The sequence below is a fragment of the Peromyscus leucopus genome, chromosome 8b, assembly GCF_004664715.2.
Source record: "Peromyscus leucopus breed LL Stock chromosome 8b, UCI_PerLeu_2.1, whole genome shotgun sequence".
Taxonomy (NCBI): Eukaryota; Metazoa; Chordata; class Mammalia; order Rodentia; family Cricetidae; genus Peromyscus; species Peromyscus leucopus.
In genome coordinates, this window is record NC_051086.1 from 69,888,431 (window position 1) to 69,897,265 (window position 8,835).

Below are 8,835 nucleotides of genomic sequence, written 5' to 3' on the forward strand. Positions count from 1 at the left end.
GGGTTTCTATTGCTGTTATGAAACACCATGACCAAAAGCAACTTTTGGTAGGAAAGGGCTTATTTGGCTTACACTTCTACATCACTGTTCGTCCTCAAAGGAAGTTAGGACAGGAACTCAAACAGGACGGGAACCTGGAGGCAGGAGCGGAAGGAACCGTGAAGGGGTGCTGCTTACTGGCTTGTTCCCATTACTGTTCTTACGGTTCAGCCTGCTTTTTTTTGTTGTTGTTGTTGCTGTTTTTTGTTTTTGTTTTTTTCAAGACAGGGTTTCTCTGTGTAGCCCTGGTGGTCCCGGAACTTGCTTTGTAGACCAGGCTGGCCTCAAACTCACAGAGATTCCATCATCTCTGCCTCTCAAGTGCTGGGATCAAAGGTGTGCACCACCACCACCTAGCCAGCCTGCTTTCTTACAGAATCCAGGACCACCAGCCCAGGGGTAACCTCACCCACAATGGGCTGGGCCCTCCCCCATCAATCTCGAATTAAGAAAATACTCTACAGGCTTGCGGACAGCTCGTTCTTATGGAGGGAATTTCCCAGTTGAGCTTCCCTCCTTCAGATGACTCCAGCTTAGGTCTAGCTGACATAAAAACTAGCCAGCACAACAGGCTTCTGCCACCATGCCTGATTTATGAACTGGATTTTCTAATTCAAAAAGGAAGACGTATACACTAACAAATCAAAGTTGTGTTCAATGAAAACTACCCCTCTCTTCCACCCTAGACCCCCAGGGAGAGAGGGGAGGAGTCGGGCTCGTTCCCGGCTATCATTTCATTAGATCTCCAGGCTAGGACACAGGGGTGTGTTTAAGTACCTGGGCAGAAGACGAGCCAGAGTTCAAAGCCGGAGATCTGTCTTCAGTGAAGTCTCTGGAAGCGTCTACAGAGACAAGCTAGTCAGAGGGAACATCTGGGTGGCCTGAGATCAGAGTGTAGCTCCAAGAGTGTGACATTCTGCCCACAGACCTCACAGGTCCGTGACAGTAGGAGGGCTCCGAAGGGCATGGTAGCTTTGATGCACCAAAGCTTCAAGGTCACGAGTGTCTTGGGTGGTGAAAGCCCAGCTCTGAGACACTGTGCCACCACGCACTTTTAATCAATTGGAGCACAGTAGCACACTTGGTGGGAGTGAGAGAGAGTGCGGCTGGCTGCCGATGTATGCCAATTGGCAGAGTGCTTGCCTGGCATCTGTGAGACCCTGGGTGCAATCCCCAGCCCCACAAAGAACTGGATGTGGTGGAGCGAGCCTTGAAACCCCACCACCTGGGAGGTAGAGGCAGGGGGATCAGACGTTTAAGGTTATCTTCGGCCACGTAGTGTACATAGCGAGATTGAGGCACATAAGACCTGGGCCACACAAGACCCTGTTTCAAAGCAGAGAGAGAAAGTAGAATCTGCACCTCATCCTTGGTGGTCACTGCAGCATCAGAGAACAGCCTCACGGAGTGGTGGTGTGGCTTTCCAGACAGCCTCCCTGGGCATCCCCCTGCTCTTGCCACCTACCAGTTCCTACTGACGCCATCTCCACTGGGTGTTGTGAGGATTTGCTCAGGTCGCACGCTTAGCCGAGTTCATGGCTATCTCCCATGTGGGATCCAACCGGGTATGGAGCTCCCAGGAAACCTCCTTAGCAAAGGACAGTGGATGAAGGGGAGGGAAAAGAGACCCAGCAATAACAGGTCCATGCGGGCGAGGGGAAGGGGATGGCCTGAGCCAGGAGAATGCTGTTTGTTTTCATGAAGGCGAATAGATGTTTTTACTCTCAGGCCTCAGACCTCAGAGGACATAAATCACTCAAGCCAGACAGTGGAATTCGGGGAAGGTTTTGCTTGCTTAGCTGAGGGGCTCGGATTTCATTTCAAGGCACCTGAAGAACAGTTGGGATAACATGAAGATGAATCCAGAGCTCTGTGCAAAGAAGTCAGAAAGGAGGATGCTCCAAGGAAGAGAGGGTAATTAAAAAGATTATCGCGTGGACCGTGGGAGAAGGCAGATGGTCCTGAAACCCGATGGTAGCACACTGAGAATGGAAACGAGGGGACAGATGTGGAAGAGACGCTTGGCAACAGAGCCATCCCAGGCTATATAAAGCACCTGCTTGCCCAGTCTTCGATGGTTTCAAGTCCAAACACCAGAGTTTCCAAGACTTTTACCAAGAGCACCTTGCCATGTGCAGACCACGAGCCTCTGGACTGTTCACCGTTGCTCATAGATACTGTTCTAAACAACTGAGTGGTTCTCTGTGATCAGAGTCCCAATTGTTTTCCGCAAGCCACACACTGAACGACGATTTCTCCAGCACGAATATCTCCATTGATTTCCTGCTCCCAAATCACTTTACATGTGCGGATACTGCGCTATTTTACCATCTGCTCATATTCAGAAATCAAATAAATGATTGATAAAGTACACAATAAGTAGCAAACAGACAAGAAGATATCATTTCTGAACTGTCGCTGACAAATGTCCATTCTCACATCAGTGATCGGCTTCCCATATCTATTGACTTAAAATATTTATTCTCCATAAGGAAGATAAGTTTTAAAAATCAGCAGAAAAAAAATGTGACAAATAAATTCACTAAAAAATGATCTCTATGAGTTGAAGAAAATCTGTAACATGGTTTTGTTGTTGCCATTCTTAGCCACTATCCTGGAATTCAAATTTTTTTCCTCACGTGCCTGTGTGTGAATGGGGGATGGGGCGTGCGTGCAGGTATGTTTAAATGTGTGAGTGCGTGTGTGTGCTCAGATGCGTGTGCAGGTATGTGTGTGTATGCAGAGGCCTGAGGTTGACATTGGAATCTTCCTCTATCACTATTCTCCCTAGTCATTGTAGCAGGGTCTCTCGGTTGAGTCCAGAACTTTGTTTGTTTGTTTGTTTATTTGTTTGTTTGAGCTTAGTATGCGTATGGATGATATCGGCAGGGGCACTACTGTAACTCCAGGTTCATCAAGTCAACTGAATCTTCTTTAAGACTTTTCCATGGGAGAACAAAGGGCTGTAAAACTAGTCATATTATTTTAAACAGTAGTCTCTTAAAAATGGGCGATAGGACCTGTTGTTGGACTGTGTTTGAGCAACACATTTCACTTGTGATGTAAATTGTACCTCATGTGATATCCTCAAAAACTGACTTAGAATTTGAACAGGTCACACATGAGCATGATCTAAAATTCTCAACATATTTAAATGGATAGCCAGGCATCGTAGTTGCCTTGATTACTTTTGCTGTTGCTGAGATAAAACAGCTGGGAAAAGCAATTCACGGAAGGAAAGGCTTATTTTGGCTCCAGTTGGAGGGTACAGTCCACAGGGCGAGGAACTCCAGGTGGCAGGGGTTGGTCCCCTCACACCCACAGTCCAAAAGCAGAGAACGCTGAATGCTGCACTCAGGAAGCTTTTTCTTCCTTTCATTCAGTCCAAGGCCAGGGAATGGTGCCACCCACAGTGGACAGGGCTTCCCACTTAATCAACCCTGCCTAGGTAATTCCTTCCCCCTCACAGATGTGCCTAGAAACTCGTCTCCTGGGCAATTCTAGATGCGGTCAAGTTGGCGATGTTAACCCTCACAGCAGTGCGTGCATGTCCTCCCAGCACTCAGGAGGCTGAGGCAGGAGGTCAGTTCAAGCTCAGTCTGGTGGACCTCATGAAAAACATGCCTCAAATAGACAAACAAACAAACAAATAGTGTACAACAGAATGCTTCCTCTTCACTCCTGCTACCCAGTTAGATAAATCTCTCCCTCAGAACCTGTTCACAGCTCTGTTGTGCCATTGCAGATATCTGTGCATGCAGTAAGATGTAAGAAAAAAATGGGTGAATATGTTTGCATCCACGTGTGAACAGCAAAGGACATCCTTGGGTAGTTTCCTTTGTTACTTTGCTTTTCTGTTTTATTATTATTTTTTAAATTTACACTTATTTTCTCAGTTTCTCTCTCTCTCTCTCTCTCTCTCTCTCTCTCTCTCTCTCTCTCTCTTTCTCTCCCTCTCTCTCTCTCTCTGTGTGTGTGTGTGTGTGTGTGTGTGTGTGTGTGTGTGTGTGTGTATGTGTGTGTGATGGAGAAGGCCAGAAGACAGCTTTGTGGAGGTGGTCCTGTGGGTCCTGGGGATGGAATAATTGAGGTCACCAGCCTCGTGCAGTAAGTGCCATTACCCGATGCATATTGGCCCCTGCTTTGTTTGTTTTAATGAATTTGTGTGTGTGTGTGTGTGTGTGTGTGTGTGTGTGTGTGCGCGTGTGTGTGTGTTCCATGGCTTGCAATTGGATGGCAGAACACTGTTTTCCGGAGTCAGTTCTCTCCTTTTCTCACGTGAATCTAATCACGTCACCAGGCATGGTAGCAAGTACCTCTGCCTGCTGGTCATCTCACCAGCCCCTCCACACCCTCACCTTGTGTTCTGATTTAAAAAAAAATTAGATTTCTAAGCCAGGCTGTGGTGGCACATGCTTTTAATCCCAGCATTCAGGAGGCAGAGCCAGGCGGATCTCTGTGAGTTCGAGACCAGCCTGGTCTACAGAGCGAGTTCCAGGAAAGGCTCCAAAGCTACACAGAGAAACCCTGTCTCAAACAAACAAAGAAACAAACAAAAAAATTAGATTTCTGAATGAATGTTAATGTCACTTGCACTCAGCGTCCACATTTTAGACAACCAGAAAAACACCATGTTAATACTTGTATCATACTGTGTAATTAAACAGAAATTATTTTATTTAGCACAGAAAGGGAGGCAGTACACTCCCCTCCACTAACAGATGAGAAAGAAAGTCAGGGTTAGAAGCTAGAGATGGCTCAATGATTAAGAGTTGCTCTTTCAGTGCCCAGGTTCGATTCCAGCACCCACATAGCAGCTCACCACCGTCTGTAACTCCACTTCCGGAAGATTCTACTTCATCTTCTGGCTTCCCTGGGCATCAGACATGCACATGGTACACATATATACATGTAGGCAAAGCACTCATACACAAAAAACAAAGACAAAATTTTTTTAAAAATCAAGCTTAAGCCGGGCGGTGGTGGCGCACGCCTTTAATCCCAGCACTCGGGAGGCAGAGCCAGGCGGATCTCTGTGAGTTCGAGGCCAGCCTGGTCTACCAAGTGAGTTCCAGGAAAGGTGCAAAGCTACACAAAGAAACCCTGTCTCGAAAAAACAAAAAAAAAAAACAAAAAAAAAAAAATCAAGCTTAATACCACATAACTATTAACATAACTATTAAGTAGTATTTGGGGGTGGGTTGGTGACTAGACAATTATAGCCTTAGACTTGCTCATTTATACTCTCATTTCAAGTGTTTCTTTCTTTCTTTCTTTCTTTCTTTCTTTCTTTCTTTCTTTTTTTTTTGAGACAAGATGTCATGTTACTCAGGTTGGCTTTGAACTCTCTATACAGCAGAAGATGACTTTGAACTCCCAATCTTCTGCTTTTACCTCTGGAGTTCTGGTATCACAGGCGTGTGCCTCTATACCCGGCTGAAGCATTTCTAATTTTTGGTTCTGAATTTAGCGTAAGAATTCTGATTTCCAGAATCTGGGGCAATGGGCTGGTGAGCAGAGCACTGGACACACAAGTGTGACGCTGGATTTTGAATCTCCAAGAACCATGTAAATACTGGGTGGGGTATGGTGACCCAGCTGTGATTCCAGCACTCGGGAGGCAGTTAGGGGATCCCTGGAGCAAGCTGGCCAGCAAGACCAACCATGCTAATAAGTTCTGGGTTTGCCAGGCAGTGGTGTCGCATGCCTTTAATCCCAGCACTCAGAAGGCAGAGGCAGGTGGATCTCTGTGAGTTCAAGGCCAGCCTGGTCTATGGAGTGAGTTCTGAGAAAGCCAGGACTGTTTCACAGAGAAACTCTGATCTTGAAAAACTAAAAAAAAAAAAAAAACCACAAAACAAAAACAAAAACCCCAAAAATCTCTATAGATATGTGGTGTTAAATATGGATTATTTCATCTCATTCTTCTTACATTTAACATGCCTTGAAATGATTTATACTACTTTTGAATTAAAGATCATCACAAAAATCTTTGCTGCTGAGATGACTTTGAGTAAAGAAAGGCCTTGCTACCACACCTGATGACCTGAGTTTGATCCCCTGGACCCACACAGTAGAAGGCAGGCTTATTGTCCTCTGAGCTCTGTATGTACGTGAGTGCACATGTACACACACACATGCATACATATGTGGTGGTATTGTGTTCCCCAATAAACTTATCTGGGGTCAGAGAACAGGACAGCCACAATATTAAACATAGAGGATAGCAGGGGGGTGGTGGTGGCGGCGGCGGCGGCGGCGGCGGCGGCGGCGGCGGCGGCGCACACCTTTAATCCCAGCACTCGGGAGGCAGAGGCAGGTGGATCTTTGTGAGTTCGAGGCCAGCCTGGTCTACAGAGTGAGATCCAGGAAAGGCGCAAAGCTACACAGAGAAACCCTGTCTCAAAAAAAAAAAAAAAAAAAAAAAAAAAAAATGGTCAGGAAAAAAGCTGAACAAGGAGATTAGATTCAGAGTTGTTATTTAAAAAGAAAAAGAAAAAGGGAAAGGAAAAAGAATATAGATAAGAGATAGAACATTGACTCTACTCTGAGAAAAAAGATAAAGAAATAATAGGATAAATGGGTAGATATTGAATTTACTCTAAAAAGAAAAAGGGGAAGATATAAAAATGACAAAAGGTAGATTATTGAATCTATTATGAAAAGAAAAAAGAGAGAATATGGATATGATAAGATAAAAAGGGAGATTATGGAATCCACTATTAAAAAGGGACTTGTTTTAAATAGGATAAGTAATGAAATTTTTTTAAGTTTATCAAATGTTACTGGACTGGACATTGTTATATATTAATGGGGTTTTTTGTCTGAATCAGTCAAATGTTAATGGACTAGACATCGTTAATGTAATCTTGACTGTGTATATTGTATATACTTATTGGATATAATTTTTCTTGTATTAGTTATAAGCTTTTTTAAATATTAGACAAAAAAAGGGGAAATGTGGTGTTATTGTGTTCCCCAAAATATTGTGCACCCTAATAAACTTATCTGGGGTCAGAGAACAGGACAACCACAATATTAAACATAGAGGATAGGCAGTGGTAGCACATGCCTTTAATTCTAGCATTCCAGAGGCAGAAATCCCTCTGGATCTCTGTGAGTTCAAGGCCACATTGGAAACAGCCAGGCATGGTGACACACGCCTTTAATCCCAGGGAGTGATGGCAAAAAACAGAAAGATATATAAGGCGTGGAGACCAGAAACTAGAAGCATTTGGCTGGTTAAGCATTTGGCTGGTTAAGCTTTTAGGCTTTTGAGCAGCACAGTTCAACTGAGATCCATTCTGGATGAGGACTCAGAGGCTTCCAGACTGAGGAAACAGGATCAGCTGAGAAACTGGCAAGGTGAGGTGACTGTGGCTTGTTCTGCTTCTCTGATCTTCCAGTATTCACCCCAATACCAGGCTCCAGGTTTGTTTCTATTAATAAGAGCTTCTAACAATTTTTGCTACATACATACACATGATGTAATGATCCAGGTGTGATAATGCACACCTTTAATCCCAGCACTCAGTAGGCAGAGGAAGGAGGATCTCTGTGAGTTCAGGGCCACCCTGATCTACATAGTGAGCCTCAGGCCACCCAGAAATACATAGTGAGACCCTATTTTTTGTTTTGTTTTGTTTTTCGAGACAGGGTTTCTCTGTGCAGTTTTGTGCCTTTCCTGGACCTCACTTTGTAGACCAGGCTGGCCTCAAACTCACAGAGATCCACCTGCCTCTGCCTCCCAAGTGGTGGGATTAAAGGCATGCGCCCCCACCGCCCAGGCATGCGCCACCACCGCCCAACTTGTAAGACCCTATTTTAAAAAATATAATAATTATTTTTTAAGCCTCTGTCTTATCCTGAGTTTACCGCTCCCCTTGGATATGCATGGCTCTGTGAATGTTTCTTCAACTGAAAGTAGTATGCCTTTGATCCCAGCACTTGGGAGGCAGAGCCAGGCAGATCTCTGTGAGTTTGAGGCCAGCCTGGTCTACAGAGAGAGATCCAGGACAGCAACAGTTGTTACAAAGAGAAACCTGTCTCAAAAAAACAAAAAGTATCCATCAGAGTTTCATGAGAGGAAGGGAGGACATCTTGCTGATGTCTTCAAAGTAATTTTATGAGGCCTGGGGAGATGGCTCAGTGTATAAGGCATCAGACAGGAAAGTGTGAGGACAGAGATCGAATCCCCAGCTCCCACATAAAAACAAAAGCCAAACAGCAGTCGTGGTGGCCTTCCTGTAATCCCAGTCCTCGGGAGGTAGAGCCAGGGGATTCTCAGAGCAAGCTGGATAGTTAAACTCATTGACTAAGCAAGTTGGGTAGTTCAATCAGCAGAGCTGATGAGTACCAGGCTTAGCTAGGGATGCTGCCTCAGTCAATAAAATGGGGAGTAATTGAGGAAGACACCAGGTCTCAACCTCTGCCCTCTACACGCACACACACATATGTGCACATTCGGTCCTGCACATGTGTGTCCATACACGTGCATGCACATACATGAATACACATACCCCCCAAAAAAGTATTTTTATGAAAGTACTGGAATTACAAAACTAAATGTTTTATCCAGGGACTGTGAATAGTTTCTTCACAAAATGTTGAGCTAGAATGAGGTTTATTTATACATTATTGAAATGTCAGCTAGTATTACTAAATTAGGCAACATTTTAAAACAGATATTGAGCTGGACGCGGTGGCGAATGCCTTTAATCCTAGCCGAGACAGCCTGTTCTACATAGTGAGTTCCAGAACAGCCAGGGCTATGTAGAGATAGCCTGTCTAAAAAAC